The sequence below is a fragment of the Carassius auratus genome, chromosome 34 (genome assembly GCF_003368295.1).
Source record: "Carassius auratus strain Wakin chromosome 34, ASM336829v1, whole genome shotgun sequence".
Taxonomy (NCBI): domain Eukaryota; kingdom Metazoa; phylum Chordata; class Actinopteri; order Cypriniformes; family Cyprinidae; genus Carassius; species Carassius auratus.
Window position 1 is genome coordinate 5,117,795 of NC_039276.1, and position 25,249 is coordinate 5,143,043.

General features: G+C 37.5%; 1 protein-coding gene and 1 pseudogene across 1 annotated transcript in view; both read left to right on the forward strand.

Annotated features, from left to right (window-relative positions):
• Nucleotides 1-423: 423 nt before the first annotated feature.
• Nucleotides 424-4,460, forward strand: LOC113053802 (pre-mRNA-splicing factor CWC22 homolog; annotated as a pseudogene).
• A 4,145-nt stretch (nucleotides 4,461-8,605) lies between these two features.
• Nucleotides 8,606-25,249, forward strand: part of LOC113053003 (zinc finger protein 385B-like) — a 116,021-nt gene continuing 99,377 nt past the window's right edge. Inside the window, exon 1 of the mRNA XM_026217583.1 lies at nucleotides 8,606-8,718. The gene's annotated coding sequence lies outside the window, so the exon portion shown is untranslated. The remainder of the gene's footprint in view (nucleotides 8,719-25,249) is intronic.

Here is a 25,249-nt window from a genome sequence, read left to right on the forward strand (position 1 = left end):
TTTATTCATGTGATATTTTCATCTCTCATGTAGAGGTTTTGCCTGCTGAAGAAAGATTACATGGAGAGTTTTGAGGCCATCTTCCAGGAACAGTATGAAACCATCCACCGGCTTGAAACCAACAAACTGCGTAATGTTGCTCAGTTGTTTGCTCATCTTCTCTACACAGACTCCATTCGATGGAGTGCGAGTTACTTTTAGTACTTCTTTCTTTACGTTCACCACACGGCTAATAAACAAATGTGTCCTTTAAGCTGTAATTACATTAGACAACAACACCTCAAAATAGCCAGTCACATTACTGGTTTCCTGATTTATTTATTTTTTCCTTAGGTCCTTGAATGTGTTAGAATGAGTGAAGACACAACGACATCCTCCAATCGAATCTTTGTGAAGATTTTGTTCCAGGAACTTTGTGCTTAAATGGGTTTTTCCAAAACTGAACGAGAGACTGAAGGACATGTAAGTGCTTTTCTTTGTGTACTGTGCTGTTTCGTTGAATAAAATAAATGGATAATTAATAATGGAATGGTTTAATGGACCATATCGGTTGTTTATTCCTCAGGACTCTTCAGTCTTTCTTCGAGGGTCTGTTCCCATGTGACAACCCAAGGAAAACTAGATTTGCCATTAATTTCTTCACATCAATTGGCCTTGGAGGACTTACGTACGTCCCTGTGAAGTCTCTCTTTTTGGGTCGGCTCCAGTTATTTAAAAAATAATGCTCACTGAAGCGTTTTTCCTTCCTTTTTTTACTAGGCTACATTTAATTAGCAATTATTTAAATTTTCTGTGCAGCATAAGGTAGAAAATATACTTTATATATGAGTCCTAAACAGAGATCACACATCAGAGACGAATGGAGCGCGAGCGCGATCCTTTGACAGTGGAGCGTGTGAAGGAGAGAAGCGAGGCATGAACACTGCTCAAGGTCTCCATTAACTCATGCTTGTGGTAATTTACTGTTCCTGTAGCTCAGTTGGTAGAGCATTGCGCTATCAATCGAAAGGTTTGGGGTTTGATTCCCTGGGGACACATGATAGGTAAAATTTGATAGCTTGAATGCACTGTAAGTCGCTTTGGGTAAAAGTGTCTGCTAAATGCATACATTTTATTTTATTTTAATCTAATGTATATATTCTGAAAGCATTGAATCGCTATAGAAATCCTGATTCATTAAAAATCGTGTTTGAAGATCGATGCATATGCATCGTCAGGGTTTAAAAATTGATGCATCGGGAAAACGAGTGAATAGTTACACCCCTAATTTGCATAACTCTGTCACCCCTGTTTGGGCAGACATATGTCATCGGTTCGCATTCCATTACGGTTTTTGCTTTGAAAACTTTTTGTGTGTGTGTGTGTGTGTGTGTGTGAACCATTTTTTTTGGGGTTGAATTATTAGGGAAAAACTTGAAAAATGTGGGAATTCATATAATTGTTTTTATTGCATTTTTTTATTTTATAAAAACCAACCAAAATCTCTTTCGGTAACCATAAAATGAGCTGGGACAATACTGTTATTCACCATAACTTTTAAACTTTGTTAAGTGTGAAAGAAAGTGGCCCAGTGCCTAATTATTCATGCCGTTTGTGTCTGGACTTGACGTGAGATCTGTTTTGTGTTTGTGTTTGTTTTTCTTCCTTAATTATTCTGCTTATGGAGTCTTTTCCGCCTCCCTTCCTGAGCTCTGATGATGGGTCACTCAACAGCCTGCACTTCAGGATGGAGTGTCCACTTTGTAGATCCCATTAGATAAATTCAAATTCTGTTGTTTGTAAATGTCAAGAATTTCCTTAAAGTTTCAGCTTTTTAGAATCCCTGCAGTCATGGAAAACCTGGAAGAATTGGGGCATTTTTAAATTTTCCAGACCTAGAAACAATAGTCATTAGTTTTGCTTAAAAATATTTCCTGTTGAGTACACTCTATAGACTCTGTACACTCTTTAACATGAAAGTCATTTATTTAATAGGACAAATTTCCAGGGCTGAAATATATTCATCCAAACTAGGAATTGCTCATAACTAATTTATTTTGAATAACGGAATGATGACAAACACCGTTATAAACACTTGCCCTCCCAATCTGCATGCAAATAGACACTTTTTATGGTTTCAGTACTGTGTAAAAATGGATTATAATTAGATTTGAGAACAGGCAGATTCTGACAGAAGTCTTTGAGCCGCAGCTATTCAAGTGCAGTAATTTGTTCTCGAGGCTGTTAATGAAGTTACATTTTTAGAAGAGATGTGATGTCAGGCCTCTCATCTCCTCTGCTACCGTTTAATGAATGTTAATTGATGTTTATTGCTGCTTTTCAAGGAAAACATACTTCGCATTCTCTAACCGTTCCTTCAAACCTGTTTGAGCAAGCGTATTTAACGCTGCTCATTTTTTCTAGGTGTAAACGAGTTAGTGGTTTGATCCTACTGACTTTATAGAAACAGATCAGATTGAGTGCTGCAGGTTCTCAAAATCTCACACACTGCTCAAGAATAATATCTTAAATTATTTGTTGGAATTGTCACTGTGTGTTATGTACTTAAAGCAAGCATGAAATTGAACTATATGCATTATTACTGGTCTAAATGTGAATGATTTATCCACATATAGTTTTTTTTTTTTTGACTTGTACATTTGAATCAAAGTTTAACTCTCAGTGAAAACAACAGACTTGTCTCTGTTAACATACAACAAGCCTCTTTAAACATTTCGTCCACATAAACCTTTCTTAAGAACTGCTGCAGCAAGAAATAAAAAAAACATCTGTGGATCATCCTGGTAACAACACCGTATTAAGAATCAAGCGTATGTAACCTTTTTAAACGGGTGATTTTTAGAAATTCAACTGTAATTTTCTCTTGTGGGCTATATGTAAACTTCTTTTTTAGTATTTCGTATGATCCCACTTATTTTGGTATAATAATTAACATTTTGCAGATACTGCAAAGTGTATGTCAAATTTTAAAAATGAGATGCTCATGTGCGAGTTGCTGCAAAAGATGGTTGTTCCTTAAAAAATAATGTTTGTTTTATTTAAGCAGCTGTAGTAGTAGTTGGCGAACATTCTGCTGAAAAATAGTAATAGGCAAAATCAAACCGTGAATACCTTTACAGTTCTGTGTATGTGATGTGACGCTAGTTGTACTCAAATCAAACAGTCAAATGCTCATAAAGTGACTCTCAGAGCAGTTCTGGAGATGTTGTTCATGTGTTTCCATTCTCATTTAGTGAGAGGGCAGATGCGAGCATCACGCTTGTTTCAATGTGTGTGTGTAGTAAATGAAACAGCGCGTCTGCCCTATTCATTAACAAAGACACGCAGAACATGCAGGATTCATATTTAAATCATCTTTAGCGGCTTAATATTTTCAGATAGTAGTCCATATCTCAATTTGATTTAAGTGTAACGACCTACTTTTGATTAATTAGATTCAGAAATCATAGGGCCTTACATTACTGAATGAGCTTATCCAAACTGAACATTGTTTTTGTTTTATGTTCTTCTTAATACTTACCAAGTTCTTCTCTCCCTTCACAGACTCTGACTTAAGGCGGAAGAAGACCTCAGGCAAGAAAAAGGACATGAAGAAGGAGAAGAAGAGGTCCAGCAAGGCAGCAAACCAGCGATCTCCTCTGGAGGAGCAGCCCAGCAAGAGACACGTGAACCAGCGGCAAGACGGCAGCAATGAGGACCGCCGTGGGTCCGACAAACACTACAGAGATTCTCTCCGCCAGGGACACGAGGACGAGTCACCCCCTGCACGACAACGAGGAGAACCAGAGCACAGGAGAGGACATAAGGAGCATCAGGACCACGAAGACCGACAGCCGGATTGACGCAGGCACAAGGACGAGGACAAAAATTCCAGAGAGGAAAAGGACAAAGATAGATGCAGAAGCAGAGAAAAGGAGCCTCTGTGGCAGACCGGGACAGGTCAAAGTCACGAGAGAGAAACCGCAAAGAGATCGACTCCAGGGACTCGTACAGGAACGGCTTAGAGAGGGCGGACAAAGAGAACCGGCATTCTGACCGATATAAAGAGTCCAGGAGGAAAGACGAGAGGAGCGGGGATAGCTCACCGAGGAGGCACAGATAGCCGTCTAAAGGAAGACGGAATAAAATTATGATATCGTACAAATTTTGAGCCATTTCTCATTCATGGTTGCTTTCACCCTTGTGCTTTTGCTTAGCCTCTGTGTTATTATACAGTAAATCATAATGATTGTTTTGAGCAGCCGTTGAAAGGACTCGTGGAAATGTACTGTACACACATTGATGCTGTGTAATGTGTTCCTGAAGCAATTTTAGCGGTTAAACGAGACTGTGCTCACATTTTGTATCTTATTTATCCTTGCCCAGTAGTATTTTTGCAGATGTTTTGGAAGTAATAGGGAAATACCAGATTAAAGATGACATTTGCTATAAATTTAAAAGGTTCACTGTGCTTATTAAAGCCACATTTGATTCAAAACCAGTTAGGGAAAAAAAAGATAAATTGTTTTGTTTAAAATGATTTTGCTAGCAATATAAAATCTTTCGTTCAAAAGTTTGGGGTCAGTAAGAACTTTTGTTTTTTGTTTTTGAAAAAAAAAGGCACCAAGGCTGAATATATTTAAAAAATACAGTAAAAACTGTAATTTTGTGAAATATAACCATTTTAAATAACAGTATTTAGTTTTAGTACAGTAGTAATGTTTAAAAATATAATTTATTCCTGTGTCATGTGATCCTTTAGAAGATCGTTCTAATATGCTGATTTGGTGCAATGTTGAAAACTGCTGCTATATATATTTTGGATATCAACATTTTTACATCAGTGCATGCAAGTTTGGTATGTGCAAATACAGTATTTCCAAGGCTGATTCTGTCAGTTTCAATTAATCGCTTCAAAATTATTTAATTTTGATCAAATAACATTTTGGTTTTGAATGGTAAATATTATATATTTCTAACTAATGGTTATCAAGAATATCAAATGTATATTTTTCAGTATTTCACACAACCCAAACTGCTCTGATTCTCATTTTAATTTGACTTATTACCTTTATTAGATGTTCTCAGTTTGTAGCTCATGTCACTGTTGTAGCTTAATAAAGTAACATTTCTGTGGTGCACAATCTGTTGGGTGTTGGACATAGTGTAGTGCACTACATCTGATTTATTTCTGTCACATCTCATTTCAGTCTTTTACTTTTAAGCAACATTCTGGCATTGGAGATGAAGCTGCTTTGCATTCACTGATTTCTGCCGTGCTGCCCTTTAGGATTCACATCTGCCGTGACCTTCAGGGGTAACTGAGCCTAGACTGCATAAGCGAAGCCCGATTTAGGAACAGTCCTTTTCTTTGTAGCCGATGTTAATTGTATGCAGGACAAGCCCACTGGGATTGTAAAGCAGCGAAACGCATATGAATTAAAAATCATCAATAGAGAGCTGCCAGTCAATTCAGAGAGGAAGGATCCCAGGTTTGCTTAATGATGTACAAAAACGTGCTCCGGTCACTTTTCCCAATGCAACATATATAATATAGTATACATGGTAATATATAATGAATTAATTATGCACTATACTTTGTGTGAGTGTGTATATATATGTTACAATCTAATGAATGAATGATCTATCATTTGTATATATTAAATATTTATTTATTTATTGCATTTAAATGGCAAAAAAATCATACTCATTGCTCTAATGCAATTTTGTTGCATCAATATATAAAATATATATATATATTTATTTTATTTTTTCTTCTCGGTGATGAGAATTGGGGGGAAGTTTGCTTAATTTTCATGAAAGTAAAAAATAACAATGGATTGTTTTTTGTATTAGCAAATATAAATTCTAATGTTTCTTTAGATTTTTGGGAGAAATATGACCCAGATGTATTCATGACAGGTTTGTGAGATTTGTTAAGAGTCAGATCTTTTTTAATAGAATAATAATCAGCATCATACTCAAATGGTTCTAGGACATTAAAACTAATCACTATCTTGTTTCTGTGCATAAATATCTTGTTAATCATTGGTTTCTGTTCAAGAGGCTTTGACTACAAGCACTTGATTCTACAAGAGAAGCAGAAGAGCTGTCTGGAGGGAAAGCTTGCCTGTTTCATTATCAGTGGAGCAAGAGATAGACCTGTTATTTCCAACTCCTTCGACACCACACTGTCAGAGTCACTTCTGGAAAAGCTCCTTCTTCCTCACCAGCATCGCTGCAGGAATTTTGCACTTTGGTATCACAAGACGTTTTTGTAAGCAGTCTCCTTCCATTCACAGATAACTGCCAATTTGTACGCCTGACTCAAGATTCACTTTGCTCCATGTGGTCATTTATTGCAGAACGTTTCAGTTTTTGTGCATATATGCATCTGATCTTCTTCTGTTGGTGTCAATTAGGTCAGCATTTATTCATAAATGCATTATTGTGGTTATTATAGGCTGTGAAATGAGTTGAGATAGCCGAGTACATTCAGAGATGCGGGAATAGCAGCTTTCATAAGACCTGACTTATTCGATAGACTTAATTATCAACATCTGATGCTCATAAGATTGTTGAATCCATGTCTATTATTAAAGGAATAGTTCACTTAAAACGTAAAATTAGCTGAAAATGTAGTCGCCCTCAGATCATCCAAGATGTACAGTAGATGGATTTGTGGCTTTAATAAAATTAAAAATAGAAATTTAGCATTAAATCAGTTTCTCAATGGATTCTCTGCAATGAGACCAAACACCTGATAAAAAAAAAAAATCACTATAATCCACATTACTCATCATTATGATGCTTTTTTAACTTAAAACCATTCCTTCTGACTAATATGGGAGTCCCTTATCTATATTGAAAGCCATCTTGTCTGAATCAGGAGAGAAATGTGCACAGATCAAGCACTATTTACAAGTAAAAACAGTCCAAGACAGTTCTAAACAAATATGTCGGCTTAAAACGTCTTGATGGATTGTTTCTTAACTGATATACTGGAGTTGTATTGATTACTTTGGGATTATCGTGATGTTTTTAATCAACTTTTTGGGACTCTTATTCTGACGGCACTCATTAACTGCAGAGGATTCATTAATGAGTAACTGATGTAGTGTTGAATTTCTCCAAATATGAAGAAACTCATCTACACACTCATCTGCCTCCTACTGCTACAGATATCCCACCGGAAAAAATGGCAGTGTGTTTCATACTCATGCCACTGTCAGTGTGAAAATAAGCAAAACTGTGCCTGAAAAGAAAACATCTCTATGAATGGAAGCTTTGCCCAACGTCACCACAGGAAGTGAATGAACGGGTGGAGCTCAGTGTGGGTGCTTCTTCAAACCCTGTTTTTAAATTCTAAAATAGAATTTTTGTAGATTACTATTACTGTAGCGTGCAATTAGGGGTCTATATGTTCTGGCAGACTGTCTCACCACAGCAGACATCATAAACATTATTCAAACCTTGTTTACTGACTTCCAACTTGACTCAAGCTGTGCCTGCGGCGCTCAAAGAATGAGAGATTTTTCAAAAGAATGAGACTGATTCTCCATTCATTAAAATAGTGCACAATTTTGATAAAAAAATGTATTTTATGTCTGAAACTTAATATATCCAGAACCATTGCTTAAATTTATGTAATCAGGACAATTGTTATGGATGGGCCCAGTGTAACATTCCTAGTTGTCCTTCCATGTTATAGCATACATTTTTCTAAACACTTCTAGATTATAAATAAATTATAACTTTTATTTATTTATTATATATATTTTTTTAAAGATTTTAGTTGTATATTTTATTTAATTTTATGCTAACAAGTCTTCAGCTATAAGTTGATGCTTTGAACTCTTAAATAAGGAGGTTATATTATTTTATCACATTATCTTACATTTTGTTAGGATGGTATTAAATAGTAAAGGCATAGCAATATCCCTATATATATATATATATATATATATATATATATATATATATATATATATATATAAAACAGTTTTTTTAATATATATTTTTATTATTTAAATTATTGGTCTGATAGTGTTTTTAAAATCTTATGGAAAGTACTTTAAATAGGAGCCCGAAAGGGTACACGTTTTTATTTATTTATTTTTAAATCTCCCTTGAGTAGCAAAATGATAAATCAACCATATTTGACCTCATTTACAAGAAGAGAAAACTTTCATTCCAGTGATATTTTCTTTGAATTTACTGGCGTATGATTGCTTCCCATTGGGAAGAATGAGAGAAGGCAGTGTACAGACAGTGAAAGTAGGGCATACAGTATGTGCTCTCAGGTAGCGCTGTCCCTGAGGTTTCGGGATGAGCATGCGTGATGATTTCTATCTCGAAATTACGAATTCTGTACAAATACTATGGCGAAGTTTCAGTTTATGAATATAATTCACGCCGTGCTGACGTTGCGTGGCTACTGTCCAATACCTAGACTCGCTTAGTGTATATTAATGACACCACGCTGACGTTGTAGTTATTTCTCCAATGAAGAAATGTCATTGGTGAATATTAATTGATGTAGGTTGACGTTGTTTAGTAACCTGCCAATGGCGAAGGTGTGCGTAATGAGTATTACTCCTGTCTCCGTCGCCGTAGTAGGATTGGTATCCTTCAGTGAGAACGCGGCGCATCGCTTCAGAGTCCGAGTGAGCGGTGCAACCTGCAACACAGAGTGACGCTAAGTCTGTTCAACTTTACCGGCAAACATCATCTGTTCAGGTGAGTGAACCTCAGGAGAATTCAAATGCAAACGCGTTTTTGACAGCGTTAATACTGACAACCGCTCAGTCAAAACTTCATTTTAGTGAGTGAAAGACAGCAACCTGAAGCATCAAGCCAGTATTTGATATTCCATCTCCTGACGCCTGTGTGTGATTTATGAATGATTTAGCTATAAGTCTTTAACGTTTTTGGAGAGTCTTTCCGTAACCAGAGAGCAACTTTGGCAAACACTTTTACCGTAGTATAAACGTTAACGTTACCTGTTCGCGTCGCTTTCTAAATCAGCGTCAAAGCAGTTGTCTCATCTGACGCGCTAGTGATGGCCAATAAATAAATAAATAATATACATGCTATATATAAATCGGCTGGTAGCGACTAGGATTTGAACCTTTCTACGTATAACAAATATATAATGTATATCATTACTCATCATACTGTTCAAAATTACTTAACTTTACTTTTGCTGAAGAATAGGCTGTAGCTAATGTAATTCATTTGACAGTGGTCCATATTACAGCTTTTCATAAAACATGTGATAGTTTGCAGGACGAACAATACAGTTGTTATTCATTGATAATCTTGAATTGCGTCCTTGTCATTTGAGAAGTAGAATGTCCGTTTGATGAATTGACGATTCATTTGAATCGAATCTTCTCAGTGAATCGCTAATTGATAAAACCAATATGCTGTAGGATTCGCTAACGAATCAAACTGATCCGGTTCATGAGTTCAACTCGCTCACTCAATAAACTGGTTTCAACACACACACACGCACCCACACACGCACACACGCACACACGCACACACGCACGCATGCACATAAGTTAAGAACACAAATAATGATGGTGACAGTGAAATGGAAGTGCATTTACTCCAGTCATATGTGATTGTAGTGAGCCTCTTTCACAGTTTGCTGTCATGTTTTTGCATTCGTCCTTGGATTAAAGGGGGGGGGGGGGGGGGTGAAATGCTCGTTTTCACTCAATATCCTGTTAACCTTGAGTACCTATTGAGTAGTACTGCATCCTTCATAACTACAAAAATCTTTAGTTTTATTATATTCATAAGAGAAAGATAGTCTGTACCGATTTTTCCCGGAAAAACACGAGGCGTGACGTGTGGGTGGAGCTAAAGAATCACGAGCGCGAGTAAGCTTTTGCGTTGAGAGCGTTTGGAAGCTGTGACATTATCGTGAGGACAAAACCAACCAAAACAAACCATGGCTAACAGTCAGAGTCAGCGTATATTTATGATCCAGAATCAGATCCAGAGGCTGAAATTTAAGATCTGCATCAGCAACGACGTCCCTATGTGGTATGTACTGAAACTGTATATATTTGCTTAGCGGTTTTAGAAAATGACTAAGTTCCACTTTGTGGTCTTTTTTTTTTTTTTTTTTTTTTTATTAAGCTGTACATGTGGAAAGTGCAGTTTGATGACAACATCGCATGTTGTTTACTTGATGTGCTTACACGCCGACAGCTAAGTTAACAACACAGAGATATTTGAAGCAGTTTTACTCACCGCATGCGGTTCCAACACACGATCGTGACCCTTTTTCGTTGGGACTGCATTATCCTTAAGAAATAAACGATGTGCAAATCCGTCGTCAAACTGGGCCTTGTTTGTAAAACAAGCATCTTCGAAATGCAGGGAACAAACACAAACACTTGCACAACTCCGTTGATGCTCTGTAAAATAAACTCCATCCACTGGTCCCTTAATGCTGTTTCTCTTTTGGTAATCTGTGCAGGGTTGTCTTGCCCTGGCAACCAAAAACACACTCCTTTTGTGACATTTCGCGACGCTCTCGCTCTGATCAGTGAACATCTGTTGTGCTCTCAGTGCTCTGCTATACGGGAGCATGCACTCTTCCGGCAGAAGTGGCCTTAGGACCCATATAAGGAAATTCCGCTCCATCTAACGTCACACAGAGCCATACTCGAAAAAAACTTTCCGAAACTTGTGACAAACCGGAAGGAGTATTTTTGGAACAGAAATACTCCTTCAAACGTACAACTTAATTTTTGAAACTTTGTCCATGTTTAGCATGGGAATCCAACTCTTTAACAGTGTAAAACACTCAGTATGCATGAAATAGCATTTCACCCCCCCCCACCCCTTTAAATGATCCTCTCATATTTGTAATTCTACAGTAAGCCTCATAATATATGCAATCTAAAGGGCATTATACTGACTTTAAACATTGTCTCTTTAAACAACCTTTGTTTATATATTAATTTGAATAATTGTAAAAAATATTAGAAATGCCATACATGGAAATAGAAAATGAACAACTGAAAATGATTGCATGCTGGTTAGAAAATGTTTAATTTATGCATTACTTCAACAAAAATTGCTTAGTTTAATGCAGCCAGAGGCTTTGAAAATGTGCCCTTTTATGTCAGATTCTAAGGTCCATGTGCTCTCATTGTCTTTCTCTTTCTCTCTGTGTAATGTGAACATAAGGCAGAAGGTGTGGCTTCTCACATATTCTCCCTGAAGTGTGGTCTACTTGTACTTTAATAGAGCACTTAAGTCCTTTCCTCATCAGGACTAATTTGTTCAGCAGTGTTGCGTCATGCCTTGTAAAGCAAAACACATTGCACTGTAGTCTTAAAGCACTTTGGGAAATGTTTTTTTTTTAAAACCTCTTTTCATAAACCCATATTAGTCCACCTTTGTTCTAGGCGTCCCGTAGATAAATGTACCCGCAGTGACAATAAGTAAGTGTTTGCAGGTATAGAATAGTATAGCTCAAATGCTTATTTTCCCCCTTCCCTTTTTTACTGCTTCCTTCCTTCTGCATTTCATTATTCCCTCACATCCTTTCTTCTTGGATGAGTTTCTAGAACATTTAATAAGCCTGAAATATTGTATTAGGGAACTCTAATCTATGCATTTTTTTAAGTAAAGAGCCATCTAATTCGACTTTGAGATTGAACTTCAGAGCTCTCAGATGTTCAAAAGGCTGTTATTATACCCGCCGTCTCCGTCAGAAATATAGGAGCTGGCGATGTGCACTTGAGGAGAGACAATCAAAGATCTCGGCAGTGTTACAGCGTCTCTTTACTGCTATATATTATCTATGTTAATCACACTCATACATCATGCTGCTTCTCATTATACAGAAGACCTGCTGTAAGATCCAGAGAGAAAATGCTTCTATGTACAGTATTTAACCTCCTCACCTCTACTAATGGTTATACAAGGTTAACAAGAACATCTTGGCAATTTGATTGATATCTTTAAAGGAAAGACTGGAGTGCTCTAGGGTTATTCAAGGTCAAGAAGAATATCTTGGCAATGTCATAGATTTCCTTAAAGGTGAAGTGTGTCATTTCTGCACCGCTAGCAACACTATGGAGCTGCAAAAATAAGGTTTGTTTTCGAGCAGTTTTCCAGAATGCTCCCCCTGATGTCATTGGTTGGTTTAATAAATATGATATGACATCACACACGGTCACCCATCTGAAAGAAAGGTTACTACCCTGGAGATTTGGTGATGGCATGAGATTTTTAATGGTGTAACTCGCAGCTTTACAGCAGGAGTCAAGCATCTTGGTGAGAACTGAACAGCGTGTGTCATCTTGTAGTATGATATCTGTCTGCAGCAGGGAAGCAAACTTGTCACCTTTTGGTGAAGTTTGTTGTTTTGAATCCAAAATAGAAGGGTAGTATGAATAGTGTAAATCTGATGGATTTTCAGTAGTGGGGGAGGGGTGTCAAACTGAAGCCAAACTTGGTTCTATCCATTTTTTTTTCTCCATGTTCCATGTTTTATTGTGCATGATTCACGTTTATTAAATAAAAAAAATGATTTGTTTTTGTCCTATTTTATCATGTGTAATGCATTACTCTGCAGCTGAAAAATCTGGAAGTCTTCACCTGACATCATAAATTCCTTGTACTTTTTTTTTTTTTTTTTTTTTTACCACAATGCAATTCTAGCATACTCCACCGATCATAAGGATGTGGTCAGTTAGATTATTATTTCTTTCTTTTTTTTAAAGAAATTAATACTTTTTACATAGGAATTTATCAAGAGTGACAGTAAATAATGTTGCAAATGATTTATTCACACACTGAAAAACACTGAAAACTGGAGTAAACTGTTACAGGAATAAATTACATTTTAAAATGTTTTTTAAATAGAAATGAGTTAAAATGCAATAATGTTTGACAGTATTACTGTTTTTACTGTGTTTTAAATGAAATAAATGCAGCTTTGGTGAGGATTAGAGACTTCTTTCAAAAACATAAACAAATCTTACCCACTTTTTACGATCAAGTCCAGTTCTGCATTTATTTATTATTATTATTTTTATATTCTTATTTTGTTTTGTTTTTACTCTGAAATACATCATGTTATCTCATGACAGAACAGGTTGCAAATATAAACATGTTCTCATAAAATGAAGAACGTATGTTGTCATGATCACTGGAAACTGAGTTGCCGAGTTCACCCACGTACAATTCCAGACAAATGTTTTGTTTCCTCATATCTACCCAGTATTGGTGTCAGACCATTCATTGTGCATTACTTACAGTAAACAAATGACATGAGCCGTTCTCAGTAATTTGTTTTATACTCCACATAAATGTTATTGTTTGCCTCAAGTTTTTATTATTAATATTATTTTTATTTTTATAGACACTAACTCTATTGTAGTTCGATATCTTTTCCGTGTGTTGCACAAAAGCCTTGCTGCCATGCCACAATAAAGGCTGCTTTTGTGGTATAGCTTGTCCCCCTGCAGCTGTGAAATGCCTGTATAGGTGACTGGTAATTAGTCCCATTCTGTCTGCTGTGATTTATAGAGCTCACCATCATGCGTGAATGTGATCCATGAGCCAAAAAGACAGACGTTCTGCATAAGCAAACCAGTTACAATTTCATATTTTAGTACAATTATTTAGCTTAACCTAGTACAAATTCCAACTATTAATCGGCCCTTTATATTTGAATGTATCTTTAGTGTATTTTTGTGGCCTTTTTGGCTCTACATTGTTGCTGTTATAATAAATGTCTATAAGCAATGACTAAGGATGACCCAATGCTATTTCTCAATTTTTGTTCTCCCTCTATTTTTTTTGTTTTTTGATGCAAATATTTCTACCATTTCTGTTGTCACACAGTGTATAGACCATCATTCCACCGCACCCCAGAAAAGTCTGCTAACATATGTCTCAGTTAGTCTAATAGTCATTTGTCACTGTAGTGCAATACTACTGAGAGTCTTTTACCAGCTAAATTATATAAAAACTAATTTGCTGTTAAAGGTCACCACTGCTGCGGAGTGACATGAAGTTGTGACATGATGTGTGACGTGACCTAAATTATTATGTATATTACTGTCAATGTAGACCCAGGCATGTACGTATACCTTCGTCATTGTGTGCGTAGCTCCTTTGACCTTACATTTATTTTTACTGACGGAAAAGCCCGGGAGGGGGCTGCTGCTCCTGGCTGGGTATGGAATGGGGCAGAAATAAATTGCCTCCACATCTCCTGCGTCTCTGCGGAGTACAGCGAATGATAATGTAACTGGGAAACTAGGATATTGGGAAGGTTGGCTAGTTCTAGTAATTAGCAGGAGGGATGGAAATGGAAGGTGAAAGAGGGAGAGGGGAATGATTCTTCTGTAAGGGGGTAATGAATCACTCTTACTGTATTTTTACTGACAGGACTGGGGATATTTTGAGAGACTTAAAAAATCTAATAATTGGGAAACCTCTCAAAATCTGTCAGAATAGACCGCAACAACATGGTTCTGGATGCAAATGTCTTGTTTATTAAGATAAATTCTAAACCTTTCGAGACCATCTTGAAAGTTATACCATAAACTTTGAGATAGTGAAGCAAAAGACCTCAGCAACTGCTCCCTTTCAAAACACCCTGAAACAGCTTTTTTGTATATGAATGACTGATGTGTTGGCCAGTGATCTGTATTGGCCATTGGGTGATTGCTTAAAAACTGCCGATGATCAAAACTCTGACACCTTTTATTCCTTTTCAAACAATGTTATTATGCTGGGAGATTAGGAAAACTGATGCTTTTGAACTTTCGCAATGCACGTATTGAGCTTCATATCTATAGGTTTTCATAGATTGTAGGTTTGTTCGGTAGCTCATGGAGTACGGAATCGTACTTGAGAGTCAAGGAGCTCTGTGGTTCGAATTCCGTGTAACCATGGTTCGACAAAGCAGGTCAAATCTGCACATAAGGAAGTTCAAATGGCATGGCATCAACAAATGCATTTTTGTATCAGTTTTGCATTTTTAACACTATCGGATAGGTTTAGGTTTGGGTTCGGTATAGGGCATATTTCCAACACGATAGAGCATTAACTTTTAGAGACAGTCAGCGGATATTTGAATTCTGAACCGTGGCAATACATACCAGAAACAACACAATGATAACACAGCAATTTGTACATATTTCAGCATAATGAAAACTTGTCTTCGGTTCTGCTGCTTAGCTCCTCTGTGGATGTTCCTGTGTGCATCTTTCTTTTAACATCCATTAAGATTCATTAGACATTTGCATTCCTAGTCCACTGATAAGCTACTGGGGTCCCGTTGAGCTGATGCTAAGTTAGCAAGTTCCTGCTTGTTAAAGCCCCATTTTGTCATGTGCATTTATATTTTTAATGTAGCTGTGAGAAATCACACTGCATGCCGATGACAGGAGATAGATGCAATGGGTGTTGTGAGAGAGAGCAGCACAGGGACTGAGACGACATTACGTTTCCCAAAGAGAGACAAACAGTTACAGCAACTTTTGCATTATGAAATACTATACATCTACTACACATACAAGCTCACTGGCAGATTTTACATGGCAGATCCATAATAGATCATTTCTATCATGTCTTCACTACAAAAGTCCTATGGATGTTGCAAAACATTTGTATCTGACAGAGAAACAGGATACTCACCGATAATTTTATGACTTTTTTTTTTCCTCATTTTGTCCCCTAATGCTGTTACTCTGCATCAGCTAAATGAGGTGCAGTTTTATTACTGTGTTGCACACAAATCAATTAACCTAGTCGTACCTTTTTGACTGACAGTAACTGAATTCATTCAAAAAGTTTATACTGCACTAAAACTGTTACAGTTTTAATGATGTCCGTGCTGAAGTCGTCATCTTTTTATATGTTCCCATCATCTAGAATATGACTCTTGTAACTTTGATGTCAAAATAGCTTACATCAGTAGCTCCTACAGGCCGTGCGATTGGTCCTTGTCTGGAAGCAAGGAAAGAGTGGCCAGAAACCGCTTTGAGCTTCATAACGGTGACAAATGCTGAGTCCTACTGTTTATTTGTGTTCTGATTCACAGGGTCCCTACACAGCATTCACTACTCCTTATATACTGAGCAGAGGATATCTGTGCAAGTTTACTTCAGCTGACAAACATATTTGTACAATGTGAAGTCAAAATTATATTCTTTCTTTTCTAAAGTTAAAGAAAGTAGTTCAGTTAAGTGCTGAGTCTGCATCCACTAATTCAGTTTGGCTCTAATCAGGTTGCACACAGCCACTGCCTCTTAAAACTCTTGGCTCAACTGGGCTTTCGCTGATCTCCTTTTGATTGGCTGCTTGCACGAGGTGTCTGTCCGCACTTAGACTTCTAGGTTCTTTAGAATTCCCATCAATCAGCTGTAGTAAGTGGGATAGAACCTTCCTCCCACTGCTAAAATCCAGATCTGAGTAATGGACCTAATAGAGGAACTGAACTACAAGTGCTTCCCCGGCTGTAGTGGTTTATTTAGCATCGCCTCAGGTTACTTGTAACCCTGCAAAAATCTGATAAAAGCCCCTCTTCTCTATTTATATTTCAACATGTGAAATGTTTAATGATTTAATTCATGAGTACAGCTCCTGTTGGAATTTCACCAGGTACCTAATCCCAGATAATGGCATCCATGTAACTCAATCAGAGGATCCAGCACCAGACAGACTAGCTGCCCTACACTCTTAAAGATAAAGGCTCTTTAAAAGGATAGTTCACCCAAGAATTAACATTTAATGTTAACCCCACCCCACCCCACCCCAGGGCATTCAAGATTGTCATAGAACACAAATGAAGATTTTTAACACAAGTCGTTGCAGTCTGTCAAATCATATAATGGAATTGGATGGGAATCACGGCTTTGAGAGTAAAAAACAAAACATACACAAAACCAAATTAAACCCTGCAGCCCTACCCATGATGATACATTGATGTGTAAAGACACAAAAAAATCGGTCTGTGCAAGAAACTGAACAGTATTTAAATAATTTTATACTTCTGATTCATGCATTGCCCGAACTGTTTGAACAGTCCTGAGCACGTTCTCAACAGTAGGTGCAGATTGTAGACTTATAAGTGCATTACCACCACAAAATGGACCATTGACACTCTATCTACAAGCTCAATTAGGAGTGTCAATGGTTCACTTGAGAGATAGGTGGCGGTAATGCACTTATAAGACTGCGATTGGCTGTAAAGCAAGAAGAAGAAGATGCGTCACCAACCTGCTGTTAAATTAAACATGTAAGAGTTATTTAAATTATTTTAGCAAACAAGCTGCATAACAGAGATTTGTTAAAATTAAAACAGAAGAAAAATTTTGTAATATTCCTTAATTTTGTTTTATTGGGTGAAGACCATTGAGTTGTGTATATGATTGTGTGTATATGATATGACAATAGTTATTTAAATGCTAAATTAATAAATTAAATTATAATTCAATTATTAAATGCTCTTTCACATAGAGACATGCAGAACATGCAGTCTTCACATTCAATAGCAGTCTTTTTGTGCTTTAATATTAACAGTCCATATAACAGTTTGGTTTGTTGTACAATCCTGCTTTTGATTTATTAGTCCAAATTCCATGACATTCCTGGGTATAGTTCAAATGTTATTTTTATAACTGGATTCTGAGATTCTGTTCATACTTTCCACATTGCGGAAATCATAGGACCCTTGACACATGCTGCATTAGAATGTATCCAAATGATCTTATAAAGCAGAAAAATCATGTTACGTGCATGCCCATGATGCCTTAAAATGCTGCCTACGTGGTTTTGGAGAAAAGCTGTTGTGTCTTTTTATAGGCCTGCACAGGTGGTATTTGCGTATGTGGCCCAGAAAGTGTTAAAAAAAAAGTGAGAGTTAGGTAAATATTGATGTAGAATGTAAGCGATTTATAATATACGGACAGCGGATTAAAACAGGATCTAGACTTTAATCAGAAAGCGAGGAGTCATTTGTTAAATGTGATTTTGAGGAAGGAAGCAGCTTGCGGATCAGATGAGCCGAGGGACGGTTTGGCTCAGTGACAGATGGGAAACATTAGGGCTCCTCTAATCCTTTCAACATTGACACCAGAGTGTGAGAGAGGTAACTCACACCCACAGCGCCTGAAACCAACGCACAGGGTAGAAGACCTTACACAGAATATCTCTTAAAGCTACTGAAGGAGAAGAACTGATGCATGGGTCAATGTCCTGCTCTGTTTGAATAGAGAGCATTCAGTGCAGCTAAATACACACTCTGTAGGAAGAGTTAATGCAATTCCATCAAAGGGTCGAAGTTTGGTGGTTAGCATGACCCAGTTAGCACCTTCTGGTAGATGTTGTAGCTGCACCATAAGGTGGGCCAAAAGCAATGTCTTCATTATTCAAAAGTTATTTAATGTTGTTGTTTATTATTTATTATTATTATTATTATTATTTTGCAAGCAGCTAATAATTTGTCACTAAATCTTATTATAGCAGATCACATACCAGTGCCTGACCCTTTATGGGGGTCTGTTGATTGCATGAGATTTTTTTTTTTTTGGCCATATTTTTCCTTGTTTGCTGCCTATAATGTTGCAGAACAAAAGTGACCTATCGGTAAGCCCCTCCCCTCGGATGCAGATGAGCCAATGGCAGTTGAGTATCAGTTGCACAGGGAATGGGACTCGAACAACTGTAGGTTTCAGCGCCAAAGAGAAACATTGGAAGATCTGAAGCTGGCATCGTTTCTTTGTGGGGTTTATGCTTCAAAAATGGATAAACAATGTGCCTTTGGTACTTGTAACAGTGATTCCAGGTATCCTGAGAACATGTGCAATATATTTTATTTTATTTTATTTCCTAAACCCAATCAAAACGGAGCAAAATGTCCCAAAGCATTCACCCTAATCCCAATGAAGACAAAAATGTTTGTTTTCTGGTTGTCATGCTCCCATTAAATTAAAATTTTCATCTGCTCAAGCAGAAATGATAATGTCATCTTGTGCTTTAGCAAGGTATCTCTAACTAGCTAACATTAAAGTCCATACAAACCTAAATAGCCGACTGTTCTCACGTCTTGTACAGTATAGGGCAAAAACACATAAACAAAGGTCTAAATTTCAATGTCTCTTCATACTAAACTGGTTAAATGAATGTTAAGAGTGTTACCATAGATTGTACCCTGCGATACATGAACAGTGTTGATCCGGGATGTTGTTATCTACGATCGTGACAACTGTAACATGAGGCTTCTCCTGCTTGCATTGTGATGCGAAAATCCTCCCTTCCAAATTAATACCCACAATATTTATTTCAAAATGTTTTTGATATCCCTTCATGGCATATTTAAAGTCCCACTTGAATGGTGGTCCTTATGTGTCCAAAATGTATCAAAAAGATAGGAACAAGGTTTTCGAACTGACAGCTGTCATTGTAAGACAGTTAGCAACAGTAACTAAGAAGGGCGGGGCTTACTGATAGGTCAATTGTCACTAATAAAGGGTTTGTGACACTGCACGTTTAATATTTGCTAACGTCATATCATTACAGACTGCATGATAGTGCCACAGCATATGTCTGATCAGGGCGAAAACTGCCATAGACTAATCCCCCCAGTAATTAGAAATCGCTAAATTTTATCTAATATTGCCTAATCGAGAGACAGAGAGAGAGAGAGAGAGAGAGAGAGAGAGAGAGAGAGAAATGAAAGTTGCGTTTAATCGCGTCTGTGTGTTTATCTTTTTAGAGTGAGTTTACTTAAAAACAGCAATTGTATCCTCTTTTCACTGGAAAATATAATGTAGCGATTCAGTATTTAAACTGTATTTAATAAAAGTCATGGGGCAGCATTGACAAGTTTATTTTCTCCTGGATGTGTGAGCTGCGCGATTTCCGGTGTGTGTGTGTCAGTAAGCAGCTCATTAATACAGAACGATAATTAAAGGCTCTAATGGCCACCAGTATTTGTGTGTATTGAAAGAGCTAGATGACCAATGATGGCGTGAGACGTCATGGTAGTGGTGTGTCCCATACCTTAGGGGAATATTTTCTCCACTACCCCTGACACTCTGTTTCAAGGAACAAAGGGGAAGGGGAAGGGGTATAAAATAGAATTGGGATTGGGCCAAAGAATCATTTCCCCCCTCCTTGGATTTGTGCTGGTATAGGATGCTATTCACATGAATAAAAATTTTCATGAGGCATTATCATTCTACCTAGAGGGATTTTACTACTTTAAGATATTTTATGAATGCAGGTAAAGCATGAAATGCATTTGAATTCTGTCATTTATCATCTGCCATGCTTATTTTTTTTACAGTCCCATGTTCATTCATTCTTGGAACATGACGTTTAAAGATTATCTGTCCGGTGAGGATGCAAGTCATTTAGATTAGGAGTAATCTGATTGCATAGTAGGTACAAATTATAGCATAAAGGGCCACACAAGTAGGGTAACAGCCGGGCTTTGTAAGCCCCATCTCTTAGATGATTGGTCAGCGATGGATTACTAACTCGGAGATAATTATGCGGGTAAATCCCAAATCCTGAATACACAGCAGCAGTATGGACAAACATGGCCTTTTTTGTGTGCTGTTATGAAATTGACAATACTCCCAGGCTTTTTCTTCCTCTCCCTTTGTGTGGAATGTAAATTTGTTATGACTGCTAATCCGGTTGCTAGTTCACCCTATGATTAAATGCCTTATGACCCCCTGGTAAAATACCATGAAAACCAAATTGAGGGGATTTTGCCTTGTGTTATCTGTTAACCGAGATGGATCTACTTGCCTACCTACCTAATAAAGATATCTGCAATGTTAGTAATTGTGTAACCAAATTAAGGTTCAAATTTGGTCCCTTTTTTCCCATTTTGTCCCCTTCAGATTTCTCTTTTCTTTGATTTGTCCAATATAGTTTGATTGAGTCATTGTTCTTTTCTAGACAAACTTTAAATAATATTTTTTGGTTAATTATTGTCCACGTACCTCTGGGCTCTTTACATTGCAGCAATTTAAGTCCACCTTGTCCTGTCTTTGGACCCTTTTTAATAATTCATCTGTCGTCTTGGTTTACGGCATGTATAGTCAGGCCAGGTTCATTAAGATGTACCAAAGCAAGGTGAATCGAACCTGAAAACCTTCTCTCCTTCAGAAAAAAATGCCTGCTTTAAAGGTCAGCCAAAGTATCTGTCAGGCATGGTGTCTTAGAACACTGTGTTATCTGTGTGTGTCAGGGTTCAAACACTTTTCTGTGACCATTCTATTTGTTAATGTTATTATACAATACATTTAAAATGTTCAAAATCTGACTGATTTCACATGCTATTGTCCATTTTTGCTTTTTTTCCCCTTCTCTGTCATAGCAAAAAATAATTGTTTTTGAAGTAGAACACGAAAGCACAATTTTTTTTATTATGTAAGAATATATAATAATAACATATTTGATAATCTGTGTTGATGCATGCGTGTGCTTGTGCATCTTTCCTCCTTGCTTTACCCCCCAGCTCTGCAAACGCAGTGACAGGAAGTGTCACCGCTGCGAGGAACCGTCTCCTTAGGTGCTTTCAAATAGAGGGGGTTTTCTTCACGCTGAAGGGCAAAAGGAGATGTTTTCAACTCCTTTTGGCTCAGTGAGAGAGCTGACAGCCTGGTTCTGTCAGGCAATTAACTGTCAGGTAGAGTCTTTTCTCGGTTTTCTTGCTTATAGAGTGTATTTTGCTCTCATTCATCAGTAATGGCATCACATTGTTCTCCTGTCTAAGCAGCCTGTGAGTTTCTGGGCTAAATACAATGACTTTGACCTGTGTCAGGCTCTTTGGCAGAGCAGTGACACTACTATACTCTAATGTGTGACCAAATAAACATGTGTAAACTATTAGCATATGTTATTTTCTTTTTCAAGTGCTTGCAAGGCCTTTAATGAGCGTTCACACTTACTGAGAGCAAAGCAACTTGGAATCATTGATTTTCAATGAGAATTGGACAGGGGTGCAAAGAGTAACCATAATCGAGTAAAAGTACAGATACCTTACAGTGAAAATTATTCCATTACAAGTTACAAGTCACCAATTCCAAAACAACTAGTAAAAGCCTGAGAGTATCTGAGTTTAACAGTATTTAAGTATTTTACTAAATATAGGCTCAAAGTTGCACTAGTCAAAGAGACAAGAGAGTTGATTTGTGCATGAGGAGAACAATAACTTTTTTTTTCTACAACCAAAATAAAACAGAACACCTCAAAATTGCAAAAATAAATAATAAAAATAATAATTCCTTTTAAAAAACTATCTTCAGTATAATGGATAAATAAAATAATGTTAAGTAAAATAAAGTAAAAGCCTTCTTGCACTGGATGTGCTGGTTTCAGCCTCATAAGCCCCTTTCACACTGCACGACAGACCCAGCAAATTGCCGGAACATTGCCGGGTCACCTTCGGTGTGAAAGCAAACAAGTCCCGGGATTGATTCTGGGACTGATCCCGGGTCGGGGACCTAGTAACACTGCCAGGTTCAGTCCTGGAACGAGCGCTGTGTGAACAAAAGCCAGATCTAATGCCATGTTGTAGTGATGATGCACGTCACTGCGCGACTCTTTTACCAGGTGTTTTGAAGGAAGATCAACGTTTGCAATGAAAAAATGTGCAAACTGTAAAAAAGTAGAGATCAGTTAGTTCCTCACTTTCCGCGCTGAAGCTGAGATTGTTCGCTAGCTTCAGTGAAAGTATAACGTGCCTAGTGATGTGTCGTTCGTGAATGAATCGTTCTTTTTGAACGAATCTTTTAGGTGAACAAATCATTCTCGTTCACGTAAGCCACTGACTCATTTTTCTCGTTCAATGAAGTTCCTCTCTCCACAGCAGCGCAGCGCAATTATCAGCGCATGCGCAGCTCAATGCTCTGTGTAGCTTTGTGATCCGTTTCATTCAGTCAAAGAGTTACTCAACCTCGAGCAAATAGCCTTCGAGTATGACATGTGACAGAGCATGTGATTTGTTGAATGAAGTGAACGAATACGCCCTTCACTGAAGTTTCATATGAGTCTGAACAAGATCTACAGAGATCGTTCGTGAACGAAATGACTGAACTGGTACCCATGTCATTCGTGAATGAGTTGAATGTTTTAGTACATCTTATTCATGAATGAAATGACTGAACTGGTACACATGTCGTTTGCGAACGAGTCGAATGAACTGACACGTGTCGTTCTTGAATGAAATGACCGAACTGGTACCCTTGTCTTTCGTGAACGTAATGACTGAACTGGTAACCATGTCGTTCGTGAACGAGTTGAATGAACGAATACATGTCATTCGTGAATGAAATGAACTGGTACATAACTTATCTCGTTCGTTAGCTAAATGAATGAGAGTAAACCGAGTCAGTCGGCCATTCAGCATGACAATCTCGCAAAATGCAAAGCGCAGTTATAGGTACTAGACACATATGCTTGTTTTCGTATTTAGCATACAGAACAGAACTCCACCTTTAATCCCCGGTTTATGAATGTGAATATATAATATACAAACTGTCTGACTAAACAATTAAAATGCTAATTATGCTATAAAACATTGTGCTTTGTTCATCTGAACAACTTAATTAGACTTTAGATATTGAATGTGATTGTGCACACATAGTTCGTTGACTTAAGACTTAACACACAAGACACTCTTTTTGGCCACCTGCTGGCATATTTTGTGTAATACGAAGAAATGATCACTGAACGAATCAGTGAACGATTCTGAACGAATCATTTTGGTGAATGAACAAATCTCTTGAAAGAATCATAATTTCCACCACTAAATGTGCCTAACGTTTTCGACTCGTACATCACACGTCACACCATGATATCACGTGTCTTTACGGGACCTTTACGGGTTGTGTGTGAAAGCACGCACATATACCGGGCAATCACTGGCATTGTGAAAGTGCAAAATCTAGCGACCCGGGAACACATTACCCGTGTATTTGCTGGAATCGCAATGTGAAAGGGGCTATAGCAACTAGGAGCTCGCATTTTCTTAAAGAAGACTTGTTGACAAGTTTGGATAAGTAAGAGCAAAATGCTCAAGATAGAGTACTTTCAGTGCCCTGTAGTTCTGTAGCAGAAATAAACCGTTGCAGAAAAAGCTGGGTGCCATGCAAAATATAGTCTCAGCCTCAGACATCATGCCCATGGACCGCTGTGTGAAAGTCTGATGCATATGGCACACAAAATTGTAAACACTTCAGGAGTCATCGGATTCATTGAATTTTGCAGGATTTTAGGGAGGCATGCATCTTGCGTTCTTTAACGTTCCACCTGGAAACAAATATGCCGTGACTCCAAACCCCCTCATGTTAGAAGAAAGCGGTGATGTTTACAACTGTGACCATAAGCGCTAATCAGGATCAACTAAACAATGTATTTTCAAAATACACTCTATTCATTCAACTGAAATTGTTGGCATAATTTTTTTTTTTGACAAAGTAATGGTACTTTTGACATCTTTAGCACAGATAGGAGGGTAAAAACCTGTGTGAATGGGCAAGTACACAGTAGTTGATTCTCCTGCACAAAGCAAGACACATACTGTCATGACAATGGCATGATGTATTCATGGAAATGTCACTGGAAAATGTAACCTTTTTTTTCTGCCTTGCAAGCACTGTCATTTCCCTCAGCAAATGGAAATCTAGCCTCTGTAATACAGCACAGCTTTCAACAAGTGTTTCTTCTCAGTCGGCTTGTATACAGTTGCATTTTCGTCATCATCACCTTCTGCTTTTAATAGCTCAGCAATATTGACATTCATAAGCAGTCAACGGACAGCTTTCTGTAATGGTACACTCCAACTATTTGCATGATGCTGATGCCGTAAGGACTTTAAGGGTGGAAATGTTTGTACTGCTTTGCTCTGGTTTCAAGGTCTGAGGCGTGGTTGTTTTGTTGCACTGGTGCTGGATGGGGAATCGAGTTTCAAGGGATTATAGCATCTTGATCCCCATCTAGACTGGTAATGATCTTAAGGGCAATTCATACAGGATGCAGTCTTGCATTAAAACACATGCAGTTCACCAATGTTTTTATTCCCATACTGTAAGTCACATCTTATAACTCACATATATAACTCGCGCATATATATATATATATATATATATATATATAAAGCAGACTTATTCTTATGGTGAAATGTGATAAGTCACATGGTATTATATACTGTATATGTACTGTATATATAAAGCAGACTTATTCTTATGGTGAAATGTGATAA